Raw genomic sequence first — 19,152 nt, 5'->3', positions numbered from 1 at the left:
GTGTTCATCGTTCTATAGAACCACTGTCTTTGCTAAAGAACCTTTTGATCTTTCTCAAACAGTGTGGCTAGATAGAACCTAACTAGAACCTTTGAATCTATTTAACTAAACATGTCCTCACAAATAGAAAGGAACTGTCTTAATAGTTAGTTAGCTAGAACAGTTTTATCTGTTCTAATCTGTTTTAGCTAGCAGACGAGTGTTAGCATGTTAGCATATTATCAAGCTGCTTTTTGAAAGTTAAATATTATTTTTTTTCTTGGCTATTAGTTCAGTTCGTTGCTTAAATTATTAGTTGAATACGGTCATACAGACATCATATTTTTAAAGTATTTTAATTATTTTGATCTACACTATATTGCCGAAGGTGTTCACTCACCCATCCAAATCGTTGAATTCACTTCCATGGCCACAGGTAGGGGTGGGAATCTTTAGGCACCTCACGATTTGATTCGGAGGCTGTGATGCGATGATAAAACGATTATCGATGCATCTTTTCTTTCTATACAGGATCTCTATTTTCCTACTGTCTGAGTAGGTAGTAGGTCGCTAAAGCAAAGTATTTGTCCATCCATCTGTCCATCCTCAACCGCTTATCCGGGTCCGCGTCGCGGGGGCAGCAGCCTAAGCAAGTAGGCCTATAAGTTACTAGGACATCAGCACACACTGAGACATTCCAGACATTAAAGGCTCTCAAGGTGGTTTGATTTTTGTTAAAAGGACCACATGTCTCTTCCTAACATTTGGGTTGTGACTCCTAACCTGGCTTTTAATGCAGAGGGAGCCGGTCGGATTTCCCGCTCATCCATGTGTGCTTTTGTTATGTGCTTCCAGAGACTGTTCGGGCTTTTTACGTTCAGTCAACCTTGGATTTTCTAAATATTTAATTTATAACATTTTCGACATTTATGAATCGATTCAGGATGGTTCACGTCCGCATCCCGATGCATCTAAGAATTAAGTTTTCCCCGCACCCCCAGCAACAGGTGTGTAAAGCCGAGCCCCTAGGCCTGCAGACTAATGCAAACATTAGTGAAAGAATGGGTCGCTCTCAGGAGCTCAGTGAATTCCAGCGTGGTACCATGATGGGATGTGTTAGCGTTGGGCTCTGGCAGGGTTGTGCTCTGTCTCCACTCCTGTTCGTGATATTCATGGACAGGGTGTCAGGGCGTAGCCGGGGTCAGGAGGGCATTATGAGTGGAGGCCGGAGGGTGGCATCTCTGCTATTGGCAGACGATGTTGTTCTTTTGGCTGAACCACATTGATCCCTCCAGCGCTCACTGGAGCGGTTTGCAGCTGCGTGTGAAGAGGTTGGTATGCGGATCAGCACCTCCAAGTCTGAGTCCATGGTCTTAGCCCAGAAAAGGATGGCATGCAAACTCCAGGTAAGGGGAGAGGACTTGCCCCAGGTGGAGGAGTTGAAGTATCTCGGGGTCTTGTTCACGAGTGATCTAAGGAGGGATGGTGAGATCGGCCGAAGGCTGGGACAGGTGGCAGCAGTAATGCGGTCACTGTACCGGACTGTAGTGGTGAAGAGGAGCTGAGCCATGAGGCGAAGCTCTCTATTTACCGGTCAGTCTAAATCTAGATCCTCACCTGTGGACATAAAGACATGGATGAGTGAGTTTGGTGTGGAAGAACTTCACTGGCCTGCACAGAGTCTTGACCTCAACCTGATAGAAGACCTTTGAGATGAATCAGAGCGGAGACTGCAAGCCAGGCCTTCTCGTCCAACATCAGTGTCTGACCTCACAAATCTGCTTCTGGAAGAACGGTCAGAACTCCCATAAACACATTTCTAAACCTTCCCAGAAGAGCTGAAGCTGTTATAGCTGCAAAGGGTGGGCCGACATCATATTATCGTTATTTTAATGGTCACTATTGATGGTCTACAGATACTTAAATTATTAACAGACCTTCTGGTGACACTCAGAGTTAAGTTTAGTGGTAGGTGTGTGTTTTCTAGTGAAGTTAGGTTCCGGTTTGGTTTGGATTTAGCAGAATCTTTCACACCCAACTTCAAGTTCAGTTGCGTTTAATAGATATTTCGCTGAATGTTAGTTAAAGACACACTTTCCATCTTCAGTGGACCTTCAAAATAAAGTGCAGCACTCTGGTCCTCCAGGATCTGACTTTGACAGCATTTATTGATCCAGTGTATAAATAGCTGCACAGCACGATGTGCATTACTGTCTCCAGTGTTGATGTGACCTCAGCCTGAGGTCTGAGCTCAGCAGAGCAGCGGAGGCTCTTATGAAGAGACTCTATCAGTGAGCTCCTCCACATGCTTTCCTGATTTATAGCTGGTTAAAGCCTTGAGTGTCTCCTGCCGTTGTGTGGCATCAGGTGCGGTGGGTGATGTGTCGCCTCACTGAGAGACCTGTGTTCTTTTTATGAGCTTGCAAATGCACACAGGACCCTGAAGACCACATTAGACACCATTACTGGCAATAAAGCGCAAACACGCCGCGCGTTCACGCTGCAGACAGTGTCTGGAAACATTCAGCTCACATTCTTCAAAAGAGGCGCACACAGAGCCAGAGTGGACTATTTACATTCTTTACAGCAGAACTCCCAGCGACTGCGTGTTGCTGTTTCTATTCCGGCTTCGGATGCACCTGGGCAGAGTGATCACAGCCTGTCAGGTGGGAATTACCTGGCGCAGGTGTGCAGATGTGCTGGGAGCTGAGCGGAAATAGAAACGTGGACTGTATGGAAGTCCTTCAGGACTTTATTGGGAAGTTTAGCAGATGTATGAAAGAATGGAGAGGGGTCTAATGTTTCGACCGTGAAATTTGAGTTTCATGATGTAATTGTCTCTTTTTGTTTATTGTTTGCAGCTCTTGCATACAAGCCTAAAGTGTCCAAATTGGCTGATTAGCAACACACTTAAAAGAGGTGGTTCTTCAAGGGTTCTTGGGGGCAGTCGTGGGCCGGAGGTTAGGGAACTGGCCCTGTGACCGGAAGGTCGCCGGTTCAATCCTCAGGGCCGACAGCACATGACTGAGGTGTCCTTGAGCAAGACACCTAACCCCCAACTGCTCCCCGGGCACTGCGGATTGGGCAAGTGTGCTCACTGCCCCCTAGTGTGTGTGTGTCTATTCACTAGTGTGTATGTGGTGTTTCACTTCACGGGTGGGTTAAATGCGGAGGTGGAAATTCTCAGTTTGTGGGATTAATAAAGTATCACTTAACTTTAGTAAAGAAAATGGTTCAAAATAGCACCAAAAGGGTTCTTCTGTTGATACAAACTTGACACCATAACAACATCAGAACCCTTTTTGGTGCTATATCGAACCATAAATGACACATTTGAAGAACCACTTCGTCATGCAAAGAGTTCTTTGAGGGATTTATGGTGCTAGGTAGAACCACTGTCTTTACTTAAGAACCCTTGAAGAACCGTCTTTATGTGCGTACAAGCTAATATGACTATGTTTGGTCATTTCAAGTGCATGTGCTCATGATTCGTGTGTGAAAGTTGAAATAGAAGAAAATCGAATCTACCGCTAGCTAAAGTCAGCTGCATAATTATTGGCACCCTTGCAGAAGATCAAAGGAATAATAAAAAAAGGTGTGGGTTAATTAACCTTTCTTTCTCCTGTCTGACTTTACTCTCTCTCTTTTTTTGTTGTATCAGTGATGTTTTTATTTCAGCCAAAAAATATGAGCTGATACTTTATTGAATGTTGTTATCAGTTATATTGTGAATATGAAATGATGGTGGACGCCATCTCTGTTCTGGACGCTAGACGCCTATCTTGCATTTCTCTGCTGCATTATTGATATGATCAGGTGTGCTAAATTGATCACCGGGGGATTCCACCAGGTTATGAATATTAATAGCAGAGCAGAAAGCCCAGCTGTGCTCTAGTTTCCAGCGTGGTGACTAACACACGCTGCAGAGTCGCCGCCGAAACCCGCTGAAGGGAATTTCCACCCATTTTTCCAGAATTCTTCCATAACTGAATGGCAGAGGGTGATCCAGAGGGTTTGGTGTGAAATGGTTCAGACATCTCTACAGTGGTGGTGATGGGAACCAGGCGTCGCCATGACTACAACACAGATATAGACACTTTATTTACCATCCAGAACCACCAGAGAACCTACACCAGTCTTCTGAGTTCTGTACAGTGGTGGTATGTGGAACCAGACGTCTGAAGGTCTCTCTCTCTCGCTCTCGCTCTCTCTCCTTGTTTTTCTGCTTTTATTTTTCTTTCCTGTTGTTCTTTTTCTCTCTTCCTTTATCTTTCATTTTCTTTCTTTCTGTTGTCCATTCATTCATTTCTCTCTCTCCATCTTTTTATTTAGGTTTTTTTTCTGTTTCATTTTTTTTCTCATTCTTTCTTTTTCTCTGCATCGTTTGTCGTCTTTCTTTCTTTCTTTTTCTCTTTTTTTCCGTCTTTCTTTCTGTTTACTGTACAGTGAGAGATCAGTGTTGTGGAACCGTCGACTTTGTGAAACTGGATGGTTTATTGAATGTGCTGTGTTGATTTTAATGTTGAGAAACTGACAAAATTTTCAAAGTAATTTTGAAAATCACGGTCTGCCTCCCAAAATATCCATGTCCTGGGCTGTGTCCCAAACCACATACTGTAAACACTACACTACTCTGCTCTACACTACTGAGTTGCACTGCTAAATTTTCGGTTTGGGACGCAGCCCTACAGTTTACCGCAGCTGCTGAGGCCTGCTATCAGAAACGCCTCGCATAAACTAAAGACATACAGACCGTCAAACCGCACACGACACACACCAGGCGCACACCAAACACAGAACACGGCTGATTACATGCGGGTTATATCAGTGGTACTAAAGCTGGGTTATGGGTTTTATTCCACACACCTGCCTGTTAGTAATTCGATTTTCGCTCTGCTGTATATTTTGCATTTGGGGGGTCTCTGTCCTGTTCGTGCCCCCCTGCTCCACCCCCTTGGGACACCGCTGCAGTGTTTAATGCATCTCATTGTGGAGGCTTTGGTTTGGTTGGAGTCTGTACGACTGTGTGTGACTGATTTTAAAGAGGCTCTGAGTCCTAATGGAATAACCGTGAGGGTGTGTTTGTACGGAGCAGATTAGAGAGCCTGTGTTAGTGTTTGTGCTGCTGTGGGAAATTCAGTCCTTTCTGAGCCTCTGAAGTGCCTCACTGCTTTATTCGTCCATTAGAGGCACTTTCCATTATCCTGCTTTCTTCATCGACCTCCAGCTTCTCAGACAGGTTCTTCAACCCGGTTCCACAGAACATTTTGAGCAGTTTATATTGTTTTCAGCAAAATAAATGCGTGAAAGGCTGTGAAGTACAAAAATCAATTCTAAAAATGTTGGGACATTTAAAAAGTTTAATATCTTGATATTAAATAAGTCATTTGTGGTGTATTTAAAGTGGCATTCCACTTTTTTTCTAAAATTCTATAGGTTGAGATGTAAACAAAGTGATTTGATATTAAATTACCATTAGATATTAAAAACTACCAAGGCAGGTGTCTTTACAGTGGTGGTGATAGGAACCAGAGGTCCCAGTATATACAACAAATATATAAGCATTTTATTTACGATCCGAAACCGCCAGAGAATCTACACGTGTCAGAATTTCTACATTGTGGAAAGTCTTCAAATTTAAAGCTTTTGATCAGCAGACGAGCTCATCTCTGTTCTATGTTCTCATTTTGTGGAACCCTGAGATTCTGTCTCTCTCCTCCACCAGGGGGCAGACTAGAGACGGTCCAAACTTCTTATCATTCAATATTTTTTTTTTTTTTTTTTTTGGGGGGGTTGTCAAATTAGTGTTTTATATAAAATTTTCTCATTCCACATCAAGCACTTTCTATTATCTATGAGAGAGAGAGAGAGAGAGAGAGTGGAGAGAAATGAAAGGAGAGAGAGGGAGAAAAGGACAGAGAACGTGAGAGAGAAAGACGGTGATACAGGAGAAAAGTGATTGAGAGGGAGGTCGATAAAGAACAGACGCTGAGACTGAGAAGTGATTGGGAGAGTAATAGAAACTGTGAGAGGTAAAGGGGGGAGAGAGAGAGAGAGAGAGAGAGAGAGAGAGAGTTGTAGAGTGACAGTAATTGTAAGATGAAGCTGTTTGTCAGTGATGTCAGAGATTCACCGTGAAAAGACTCATTAAAACAGAAACGAGTGTAAACATGCACAGATCCATTAATCTGAACTAGACCTCAAAGCAGCGGCGGGTTACTGAGTGTGGCATGTGGACGCTGGTGGGGAGGCCGTGGGTGTGGAAGTGGCGAGGCACGGGCCCGGGCTTCCTCGATGGATGCGGGTAGCGGGGGTGACAGCAGGAGGAGGAGGACGAGGGTACTGGTGCTGACCATGAGAGGCACCAGAGCAAGAAGCGAGTCCTGAGCTCTGCCGCCCGGGCCCCGAGCTCTGCCACCCGGGCCCCGCCCCTGGTTACGCATCAAGGCCGCTTCACTACACCTCATGTTCGACCCAGGCAGCCGAGCTGCCAGCTGGGGGCGGTGAAGAGGAGGCAGAGCGGCGAGCTCTATTTCCCTGATCTGGGAAAAAAAGAGCTGAGAGGGAACAGGGAGAGAGAGGGACGAGCAGCAGGATGGAAGAGCTGAATCTCAAGAGAAGGACTGAAAAATCTAGCGTCAGCCGCTGAAAATTGGCCGGCGTAGCGTTGGCACTGTGTTTTGGGGATTTGGAGACTTCTGTGGTGAAAGTGTGTAACTGCAAGTAAACTCTGAAGAATTCAGAAATTCTCTGAAAGAGAATTCAAAGAGAACTCACTCTAAACTTCTCTTTCGTCTTCTGAGGATGTGAGTGAATTATCTCTCTGTCATCATATCGTCTTCAGTAGAATGGTCATTTTGAGCTCATTTGAGGCCTAAACATTGAGCCAGACCTTCTTTCTGAGTCTGTCAATGTGTCCCAATTCAGGGCCTGGATCCTTCGGTCCTCCTGGCTGCTTAGACCCACAAAGGCGGAATCTGCCATTGCCCCATTGGGGGCAGTCATGGGCTGGAGGTTGGGGAACTGGCCTTGTGACTGACCGGAAGGTCGCCGGTTCGATCCCCACAGCCGACAGTCCATGACTGAGGTGTCCTTGAGCAAGACACCTAACCCCCAACTGCTCCCCGGGCGCTGTGGATAGGGCTGCCCACCACTCCGGGCAAGTGTGCTCACTGACCCCTAGTGTGTGTGTGCTCTCTAGTGTGTATGTGGTGTTTCACTTCACGGATGGGTTAAATGCGGAGTTGAAATTTCCCCGTTGTGGGACTAATAAGGGTCTTAATCTTGAACACATTTTCTCATCTATTAGAGCTGGTGAGTTGGCAGTTCGCCTCAGTTTAAACCCAATACTTATATTTAAAAGTGAACTCTTCACATCTCTGTTGATGCTGCCGTGTTCTCGAATCCTTGCCGGTACGCAGTGAACCTCAGGATATGTTGGCTGGCAAAGGATCCACCTGTTCCTTTGTTGCCGTGGAAAAGGAGGACACATTCCTCGCCCGCATGTGAAGGAGCCTTCGAAACGGGACAGTCTAGTCGCGCTGCTGTGACGCAGTCGGCCTTCACACGCAGCCTTTGGAGGACGCAGCCCCTGAAATGGGACGCACTGAGTGTGTGACGTTAAAGCATAAAGACGAACAACGTGGTGTGAAAAAAACGGCGTCAATCAGAAATCAGATCACATGGCGTATTTCTGAGTGAGACAGGCTCCTCGCACGGTAAGCAGCTGTGGGCAGGACCTGATTTTAACGAACGTGGAGTCAAACTCTGATGATCGGCAGGTTCGGTTTGTTTTGCAGAAAAGCCAATAAAAAAAAAACAAAAAAACAATTTCATCAAAAAAAACGAAGTACTACAATATTCTGATGTATAGTGTCTGGAACATGCTTTATTATTTGTTGAAATCTTGATTTTAATGTGCATTTTCTTTACTTTTAAGACAGACGAGGTAAAGCACTGGTAAAGCACCTCGTGGCCATGCCCAGCCAGCCACAGCAGGAAGCCAGGCAAACGTTTCCTGGATAGTGTGTATAGTTGAATTCAGATCATGTTTAGACCGATATAAATACAAATTTATTAAAATGTATTAAAATGTCAAAAAATGGTTAAATATGTTAAATGAAGAGGCATTTATTAGTCATGTGTGTTCAGTTTAATAAAGATTACAGTTGTAACTAAACAGCACTGACTTCTGTGATCTCAGCACTAACCATGTACGTCTGCAGTCAGACACTCACACCCAGTGTATTTCACATAAACAAGATCAAATAACTGCATTTTCACAAAGTATCAATACCTACAACTCTCGTCTGTCACTCTTCTGTCAGGTTAAAGGTTCATTTGATGATATTCAAAATGAAGATGCTGGAAGACGAATTCATTTCTGAAGGTATCGGCCAGGATTCTGGATATTTTCATACATTTCCAAATGGATTTCATAAACACATTTACACACGTTTATTTTTGTATGGTACATTTCTATGACTAATATTTCCACATTTAACAATATATTTGTATAATATGGCAACATATTCTGAAATACATTTTAGTGTTTGAAATGTATTTCAAATATATAAAAATACGCCATGTATTTTTTTTTTTCTTCCATCTGGAGACGTGAAAAAAATCACTACGCTTTGATCAGAGATTAGAGAAACATGTCTTTTGAATTAAATGATGCTTTATGTGACCAAGGACACGAGCTAACAAGGTAAAAAAGGTCCATTGAGTGGACTCTAAATGATGATTTTAGGTTTTGCAGGATGACTAGCTCACCGTATTTTAGTGTGCTTACACTCACCGGCCACTTTATTAGGTACTTTATTTATTAGGTGCTAGTAAAAGGCTGGACCCCCTTTTGTCTTCAGAACTGCTTTAATTCTTCTTCCCACACTTTCAACAAGGTGTTGGAAACGTTCCTCAGAGATTCTGGTTGGTTATTTGAGTTCCTGTTGTCTTTCTATCATCTGGAACCAGTCTGCCCGTTCTCCTCTGACCTCACTGGATGTTTCCTCTTTTTCGGACCGTTCTCTGTGAACCCTAGAGATGGTTGTGTGTGAAAATCCCAGCAGATCAGCAGTTTCTGAAATACTCAGACCAGCCCGTCTGGCACCAACAACCACGCCACGTTCAAAGCCCCTTAAATCCCCTTTCTTCCCCGTTCTGATGCTCGGTCTGCACTTCAGCAGGTCGTCTTGACCACCTCTACACGCCTAAATGCAGTGAGCTGCGGCCGTGTGATTGGCTGATTAGCTAGTGTGATTAGTAGTATTAGAGTGTCAGTGTGTATTGATATGATCTGTACAGTAGAGGAACTGCAGGGCGTGTCAGTGTAGACGTTGTGCTGGTGGAACATATGGCTGAGGTCATCAAGGTCATCAGTGAATATTGGGTTTCGCCACATGAAGGCTTCAGCATCTGTGCTTAAAACCACTCTTGCCTTTTTAGACACTGGAGAAGGTTAATTAGATTGTACTTCCTGCTATAGTGCACCTCTGCTCTGTGATCTTTGTCTATTGATCTATTGATCTAGTATTTTGCCAATTCTAATACACTCACTCCTTCTTTTGAAGTTCACAAGATGTTCACGTCTGTTTCAGTTTCCATGAACTTTCCATGTTATCACCATTAAACCATCTCCATGTCCACCTTCACTACATCCATAAACCTTCTCTGAGGTCTACCTCTTCTCCTTCTACCTGGCAGCTCCATCTCCAACATTCTTTGACCAATATATCCACTATTCCTCCTCAACACATGTCCAAACCATCTCAACCTGGCCTCTCTGGCTTTATCTCCAAACTGCTCCACCTTCACCGTCCCTCTGATCTGATCATGCATGGTTGATTTTCTGAGTGTAAATAAGTTTCACGTCCTCTACAGAGAGCACATTTTAATACATAATTACTGTTTATTTACTGAAATCAATATACTGGGAGGGTGAAAAATGAAACATGAAATATGGCCTGTGGAAAAGTTACATTTTATAATTTTCCAGTACGTTAAATTGTTAAATGAATGTTCTGATTAAGTAAAGGGTGCTGAGGTAAATGTGTGTAGAGGCCTGTATGATACATCAGCTGATACTCATGGCTTAGTTTTATCATTACGCTACTGAGGGTTGCTAGATTATGGCAAAAATCATAATAATGTTTATGTTGATCGCAATTATTTAACACACTTACTGACTGACTTTGGAAACGCTGTGCATTTGTTGAACTTTTTAACAGTGAATTTCACTGAACTTTGAATATAATTCAATTGAAAAACAAAAACATATAAAAAAGATAAATATACATTCAATTAATTAATTTAATTAATGAATTAATTAGATCAAACTGAGATCCACTGCATTGGACTTCCATACCTTGCTGAAAGTTACTAAATATATAAAGTAGTACATAAATATAAATATATAATCAAAAATTAGATGAATTTGGGATTTTAGGGAGGGGTGAAAGGACACCCCTTTCCTTTACAGTGGTGCGCTTTCTAATAGTTTTGAATAGTAAGTTAGGGCTGGGCAATTCATTTAATTTTATTTTTTTGGCTTGCAAGATTTATAGCACAAGACAAAACAAGAGCATCACTGTGAAACAACATGTGGCACAATATTCGTTTTATCTCCATCATCTTGTCTTCATAATCTTGGAAGCCAAAATGGTATCTGAAAGTTTATCACCCAGCCCTAGCTTACCAATATAACACTGAGCGTCTGCTGTTTGAGTTTAAGACGTGTTTATTAGTCTAAAACTGCTGTATAAAATCAAAGAAATTATATAATCACATCAGCTGATATTTTTTAGTAATTTTTAATCCCCTAAAACTGACCACATGTTTTTCATCTGTGTTGCCCTGATCCACTCCAGCTTTATCCAGTCCTGTTGGTTTCCTTATTGTGGGGAAAAACTGTGAACGTTGTGAACGGCTTTGATTCAGAATGCGCGCCGGTGCTGCACATCAGGTTCTACTGTTCGTCTCAGTGGGGAGCGGTTCTTTATTACTCTACGGCCCAGTCCCATTTCTTATTTTTTCACCTACCAGGCTTACTGGAAACTGAGCTACAAGGGGCAGTGGTTGAAATCTTGCCCCTATTAAATGGGACGACCCTTCAAGAACCGGATACATCATCGATTGTCATCAGCGACTTTTACGTAAACAGACGAGACGAGGTTTTCCGGCCATTTCCAGTACGGCGCCTCCAGGTGTGGTGGTCTCACTTGTGTGTCACATGACAGGACAGGTGAATCATATTTAAAATATCCTGGAAAAATAACCAGGACGTGTTTTCCTGCTTTTCTTTCTAGGAATTTTCTCATATAACACTCTGTTTGTAGTGTGCCTCTGAAAAATCTCCATTTGAAGGGCCATGTAACCCCAGTACTTCACCCCACTCCTCCATCTCAGCAACAATCAGGCCACCCTACCCCTCCATCTTAACAACAATCGGGACAACCCTACTCCTCCATCTCAACAGCAATCGGGACAACCCTACTCCTCCATCTCAACAGCAGGCGGGACAACCCTACCCCTCCATCTCAACAGCAATCGGGACAACCCTACCCCTCCATTTCAACAGCAATCGGGACAACCCTACCCCTCCATCTCAACAGCAATCGGGACAACCCTACCCCTCCATTTCAACAGCAATCGGGACAACCCTACCCCTCCATCTCAACAGCAATCGGGACAACCCCACCCCTCCATCTCAACAACAATCGGGACAACCCCACCCCTCCATCTCAACAACAATCGGGACAACCCTACCCCTCCATCGCAAACAGCAATCGGGACAACCCTACCCCTCCATCTCAACAGTAAAATTTGTTTTTCGTGTCTTCTGTCTGATGCAGCCCAGATTCTTGGTTCTTAGTTCTTACCTTTTTGACATAATGTGAAAACACCTGCTGCTCTTTACATTGTGTGTAAATTTCATGATGAATGGACCAACAGAAATGACTCAGTGGCTCTGTGGTTCTTCTTCATGCTCTTCAGGTTTCTGAGTCTAGGTTCCTCTCAGTGGTTCTTCCTCATGCTCTTAGAGAGCTTTGAGTCTTGGGTCCTCTCTGTGGTTCTTTCTCATTCCTCATGCTCTTAGAGATTTTGAGTCTTGGTTTCTCTAAATGGTTCCTCCTCATGCTCATCAGGTTTCTGAGTCTTGGTTGCTCTCAGTGGTTCCTTCTCATGCTCTTAGAGTTCTAAGTCTTGGTTCCTTTTGGTGGTTCCTCCTTATGCTCTTCAGGTTTTGGAGTCTAGGTTCCTCTCAGTGGTTCCGCCTCATGCTTTCAAGGAGTTCTGAGTCTTGGTTCCTCATATTTCTCTTAGAGTTTCTGAGTCTTGGGTCTTCTCAATGGTTCCTCCTCATGCTCTTCAGGTTTTGGAGTCTAGGTTCCTCTCAGTGGTTCCGCCTCATGCTTTCAAGGAGTTCTGAGTCTTGGTTCCTCTCAGTGGTTCCTCCTCATGCTCTTAGGGAATTTGGGGTCTTGGTTCCTCTCAGTGGTTCCTCCTCGTGCTCTTAGGGAGTTTTTCTTTCTGAGATGTTGTAGTAAACCTGTCAGTACCCTCAATGTTGTGTTTTGATATTGAGTTTTGGGGCAGTGTCTGGAGTCGATGTTGTGTATATGTAAAGCTGAGCTAAATTAAACTGTGAGCTCTCATCAGCTTCACCCTGCGGTGGATAACATCTTTGGGTTTTTGCACTTTTTCAGCCATTCTGTTAATTCAGGCATTGCTGATTGGGGTGGATTTGGTGGGGGTGGTCAGAGAGATCGTCCCACCAGCCTCTGAATCTCCAAGTCCCCAAACGCCATCTGCCGTCCCCCCTCTCAGGAGTGGAGGGTTATGCTGGGGGACAGGTGGCCAGGCCAGGGTGGATGGTTGTATCTGATCTGGAACAGCTCGGTGTCAGTAGGTCTCTGTCTCTGTGGCTTTAAATTAAACCACACTCGCCCAAGGACTCGACAAATGGACCCTCTAATTTTACTCCAGAAACGCTGTCCTGGAAAATGGAGATTAAATTTAATCAGTGAATCTAATATTTCACATGAGAGTTTTCTAAGAAGCAGAGATGCAGCCAAGACCAGAATCGGCAGATTGTTCGTCAAGATGTGGAATAGGCAATCGGCCAAGTCATTCTTCTTATTTTTGCAGATCTGTGTTGCAATTTTATGGTGTATATAAAGTGAACAGTGCAAAAAACTGCAACTGTATTAAAAGGTGTATGACTTATTACAGAGATGTAATGCTTATAGGAAATTTCTGCTGGCTTTCAAAATGATTGTACAGTTCCATTAATGAGATATAAACTGAGAGATTCAGTGGGTTTGGTGTGGAATGGTTCAGACGTCTTTACAGTGGTGGTGATGGGAACCAGGCGTCGCCATGACGACAACACAGATATAGACACTTTATTTACCATCCAGAACCACCAGAGAACCTACACGAGTCTTCAGAGCTTATATGGAATGTTGATGATGGAAAACAGTGGAAAATCTGGAATAATGAGTTTTCTTTGGGGACTATTTTGCCGCACAGCGCCCTGCATGTCTCCTTCCACCATGAATGGAGTTGAAGTTCTCTAAACTCTCATAAAACAGCGTCTCAGTCATCAGGCAGTGAATTCAGAACCAGTTCATGTAGGAACTTTCTGTGAGGAGCTTTTAGAGGGACGTCTGGTTCCTATCACCACCACTGTGAGGAGCTTTTAGAGGGGGACGTCTGGAAACGCAAGAAAAATCATTCAGATCATTATGGAAAATTTCTTCTATGACTCTAATGTGGTCTGGATTAAAAATTTAGAATCTGCGCTTTTTATACAGTAATAATAATAATATTACATATAATATAACAGTACAGATTAATTTTATTATTGCTGGTGGTGTCTGGTGGTTCACTGGAGTTTGCTTATGATATTACTTGGAAACAATTTTCAGTGGTTTAAGAAAACGAGCTGAAATGGTCAGTTGAGTCAGATGAGGGTTATAGAAGCAGCTTAAGTGATTTTGATTAAGATTTTACAGCCGTATGATTTATTGTAAATTTGCTCCTTCACTCTTTTCCTGTACACTGTCCAGCGTGCAGCAGAAGAGGACACTGTGCTCTGTAGGTTCTCTCAGATCATGTTATCTGGGGTCATGGCTTTGTGCTGGGGTCAGTGGATTGTGGATTTGGGGGGGTGAGCAGGTGTTAAAGGTGGTCCTGTGGAGATCTGAATGCTTCGAACACCTCGTTCTTTTTTTCAGTTGTTTATGTCAAGTGAGACACTTGATCAGTGACATCACAAAAAACATCAGCTGCTGCAGAAGCTCCAGTCTTTTTAATGTTAGCAGGCGCGGTTGCTAACTGACTGGCTCACCGTGAGAGTAGTATCTGCATATATCAGGACATCTGTCTGGAGATATTTTATAACAGTAGTTTATAAAACATCACTTAATAGAAGTTCTTTGTGTGCTTTGGTTGTTCTTGGTATGTTTTGGTTGTTTTTGGTGTGCTTTGGTTGTTCTTGGTGTGCTTTGGTTGTTCTTGGTGTGCTTTGGTAGATCTTGGTGTGCTTTGGTAGATCTTGGTGTGCTTTGGTAGATCTTGGTATGGTTTGGTCTGCCCAATGACTGCTGGGATGGGCTCCAGCTCCCCTCATGACCCAGAGGGATAAGCAGCTTAGAAAGTGTGTGTGTGTGTGTGTGTGTGTGTGTGTGTGTGTGTGTGTGGTATGTATTGGTTGTTTGATGGCTGCTACAAAACACTCTAAAGCCAGAGAACTTATCAGGATCCATTTTGGAACCTTCATTTTCCGAAAGACTGTTCTCATTCCCTCTGTCTGAGTGAAATCTGGTAAAAGAAGCTGTGTGTAGTTAACTCGTATGATACGAGATCCCCCTCATATCTCATATCAGCACAGTGACAACTGGTGGGTTCTACAGGAAGACTAAGCAGGAATGGACCCCTCGATGAATAATAATGCAAGAGCAGAATGAGGGCGGTGTTTGCTCACAGTTGGTTTGGCTCGGAGAGAAGAACGCAGTCGGCCGCTGGGAGCTGTGAACGATTTCAATTATCACCTCCAGCCTGAATGGAATAATTTCACAGGTCTGTACTGTGTGAACCTGTAATGAAGTCCTGAACGAGTTCAAAACGACTCCTCTTTCATTCTGCCTCCTTTAGCGGTTCTGTAAGCCGCTGCCTCGTTTAGGAGCTTCTATTTTTAATTTATGACGTGACCTTTCAGGGCGCCGTTGTCGCTCTGCACCGCCGGATCCGCAAGCACGCAGATAAATATTGGATGAGAATTTTTCTGTGGTGGTAAACAGCCGTCCTGTCCACCCTTCCTCGCCAAGCACACAGACGTATCACACATGTAAGTAAATAAGTAAATAAATAAATAAATAAGTGCATGAATAAGGTGTCCGCTGGCTAGCTGAGCCTGCAAATCTCAACCAATAGTGCTCTCTGCATCCACATGAGCTTGGAGAGAAGATGCAGCTGTTTAAGGAGGTTCTTATCTCCAGTCCTCAGGAAACGACCACGGATGGACCTCTTCTATCCTCTATTCTATCGCCACTCTATTTTCCTCTTTTGTCCCATCGTGGCTGAACCGCAGAGAAAACACCCATCAGAATTCAATTTTACACTCCAGGAATTTCCTTCTACAGATCCGCACAGGGTGAGGTGTAGATGCTCTTTCCTGCTGTATGAACCTGGAGTAAAAGTGGAATTTCCCACTTCTTCCACTGCCATTCACAACACTTTGAACCTGGAATGCTGATTAGCTTCAGACGTGAAGCTCAGACAGAAGCAGGTCTGAAGAAGGTAGACCCCCCAAATCAAAGCTTTGAGGAGCGTGAACATCAGAGTACAGTTGCTGCACTGATTAGAACGTCACGTTCAGTTGCGATTGATTGGAATAACACATTAAATATGCACTTTTTATGAGAAATAACATTTTTCTGTTTTCAGATGTGAAGCGTCCAAGGTCAGTGTACAGGTTTTTCTAGCCTACTCTGTCCTAATACACTCTTAAAAAGGATGGCTCTTCAAGGGTTCTTCAGTGAAGGCAGTGGTTCTAAATGGAACCATGAATGTTCAGGCAACCAGATTGCAGAGTGTGTTCTAAGTAGATCTACTCTTTTTGGTGCTAAATACAACACATTCTCCATCCATCTCCAAAACCATTTTACCATGCAGAGGTGTTGAGTGATGAGTGGTCTCTCTGGGGGTGATGAAGCTGTTCTGGTGCCATTTGTCAGCCCATATGGAAAATGTGTACATGTTGTTTTTCCCATTACGTGAAAATCCGGTATGGATTCTCCTGTACTGGTAGGAACATCGGTCATGTTTGCTCTGTGATCATTAATCTCCAGCGTTGTTTTTCTTTTTTACCTTTAGCGTCATTCGTCACTGCTGCTGACGCAGTGAAAAATCAAGAGCTGCAAACTGTAACACCAGACCAGCGCAGCGCGGTGAGGGACTTTAGATTATGCGGCTATGTGTAAAGATTTTAGAGTTCTCACCTAAACAAAGATGGTTCTCTGCATGGTAAAATGGTTCTTCAGATTGATGACTGGGGCGCTCTTGCCTACCCAGAGCGAGCGAGGACAACTGTGCTGTCTCGGACTCCCGGACACGGATGGCTGGAGCATCACCCGGGATTGAACTAGCGACCTCCTGATGACAGGATCAACGCTTAGGTAGTTCATGGTTTCTGTACCGAAGAACCCTAGAAGAACCATCTTTTTCATTTTCTCAGGGTGTGTAGGTGCCACTATTTGGGGACTGCTAGGTGGTCCAGAAACAGTGAAAATGTGTCTTCATCTGACGTATAACATGCTGGCATGTTGTCCACTGCTGAGAAAAGATCTTGGGTGGAGGATGGAGAGTGGATGGCGAGTCCTCAGCAGCTGTAGTGTCAGCTCATTAGCTCATTTGAAGAGGCAGCTTCTGTTACCAATTCGACACAAAGACCTACAGAAGGCGCGTTTACTCGTAGAGCACATTTAAATATGCGTTGTGTAAAAAGTGCTTTACAGAGAATTCAGATTCAACTGAAAACTTAAAAAGTTAAAAGGATAAAAATAAAGTAGATTAAGCTTTATAGCTGTCAGGATAAAACCTGGTCTCCATTTTTATATATATATATTTTTTATTTTTAACATACGTTGAAAGTGCCTGTAAAATTTCACGACACAGCTTTAGGATGTGTCCGATGTGACTGTCTGTGTTAACTTCCATTAAAAGATTTTCTTTCTCCTGAAAGGTTAACAGTTTGCAGACGCAAGGTTAGTAAGCCGACAGCCCTACAACAGTTGTGTAGCAGTTTTAAATGGGGTGGGCGATGTGGCAGCAATATTATATCACGATACTTGAAGACATTTTCATGATACATGATATGCATCATGATATTTAGTTTTTCTGAGATTCACTAAGTTGGAACAGACAAAATAGAACCTGTAAGTGGCACATTTAAATATATATTATAATAATAATATATATAATAAATATGATAATAATAATAATAATAAATTTACAACTACAGTGATTTTTATTAAGTTAAGTGATACTTTATTAATCCCACAAACGGGGAAATTCCACCTCCGCATTTAACCCATCTGTGAAGTGAAACACCACATACACACTAGTGAATAGACACTGGCCCTGTGACCGGAAGGTCGCCGGTTCGATTCCCAGCACCAACAGTCCAAGACTGAGGTGTCCTTGAGCAAGACACCTAACCCCCAACTGCTCCCCGGGCGCCGTGGATAGGACTGCCCACCGCTCCAGGCAAGTGTGCTCACTGCCCCCTAGTGTGTGTGTGTGTGTGTGTGTGTGTATTCACTAGTGTGTATGTGGTGTTCCACTTCACGGTTGGGTTAAATGCGGAGGTGGAATTTCCCCGTTTGTGGGATTAATAAAGTATCACTTAACTTAATACCATCATATTGCCCACCGTTCATTTTACCTTTTCATCCCTCTAGTTAATGAGTATCTGCCCAGTGCCTCTTACGAATTGCACATCCCAGGATGACTGTTTATCTGAGGGACCTGCTGCATCTCAGGCTCGTGTTTCTAAATGAGAAGTCTGAGCTGAACTCATCTCTGTGGTGTCTAATTAAAGATCTGTAGAATCGAGACATGTTTAACACAGAAAATATCCCAAATCAAATTCATTCTTGACCTCAGAATGTAAATCATGTTGAATCTGAAAAGGACGTCTGTTTAGAGCTCAGCTCAGATCCACGGTGCGTTTCTCTGAACGTCCTGGTGTCGAACTCCTGTTTACTGTTTTAGTCCTAGATCAGCTCATGTGAGCTTCTCTGTGTGCAATGCACAGAGAGGGAGGCAGAACGGGCGTCTGAATGATTTCCCTTCACCCACTGCCCTGCGCTCTACCTGCGTAGGTGCTCCGCATGTTAATGAGTTGGGGGGGTTCTCTGTGTGTCTGTAAAGGAACCGACAGTTCAGCTGCTGCTTACAGAGATAATCTGCAGGTTTATTTAATTCATAACGTCTGGTTTCTGACACATTTTGCCAGCACAGCTAAAAACATGCGTGAACCATATCAAAGAAGAACTGGTTAGGAACTGTTATCATTGAGGATGCAGTGTGTGTGTGTGTGTGTGTGTGTGTGTGTGTGTGTGTGTGTGTGTGTGTGTGTAATGAAATACTTATTGTTAGGTACTTATTAATATTTGAGTTTAAAAAAAACAAGCAGTAAAATATTCCACTTTTTTAACAAATACATAAAATGCTTTCAAAGAAAAATGTAAAAATAAATAAATAAATAAATTCAAACAAACAACTGTTGTTTACACTGTGTGAATATTTTCTAATGAATGGACCAATAGAAGCATTTATTTATTTCTTGTTAGAGCTTTTGTTCTGTCAGTTTTGTTCTGACTGTGGGGCGGCACTGGAGGAATGTCCGTATACCAGATATTAGGATGGCGTAATGTCATGATATCATGCACCTGCATGATGCAAATGAGCCTTCAACCAATCACAGTGTGCAGTGATCATCACTTTGTAATGAAACATGTAGTCAGTGTTGATGATATGCACAATATCACAATAACAATAAAGTATCATCACATTGCCCGAGCCTGTGTGAGATCCACCAAAAGGAAATCATTTTCTTGTTCATGCCACCGGAGTATTTTATGTATTGTAAGGCAAACTGCAGTT

The 19,152-nt window shown here is 43.2% G+C and overlaps 1 protein-coding gene across 1 annotated transcript in view; it reads left to right on the top strand.

The window, feature by feature from the left end:
- nav2a (neuron navigator 2a) overlaps window positions 1–19,152 on the top strand; it is a 302,183-nt gene that overhangs the window by 2,604 nt on the left and 280,427 nt on the right. The gene's annotated exons all lie outside the window — the stretch shown is intronic.

The sequence above is a fragment of the Pygocentrus nattereri genome, chromosome 15 (assembly GCF_015220715.1).
Source record: "Pygocentrus nattereri isolate fPygNat1 chromosome 15, fPygNat1.pri, whole genome shotgun sequence".
In the NCBI taxonomy this organism is placed as follows: domain Eukaryota; kingdom Metazoa; phylum Chordata; class Actinopteri; order Characiformes; family Serrasalmidae; genus Pygocentrus; species Pygocentrus nattereri.
Note: the sequence above shows the minus strand (reverse complement) of the source record. Positions and strands in the feature narration are given on the sequence as shown.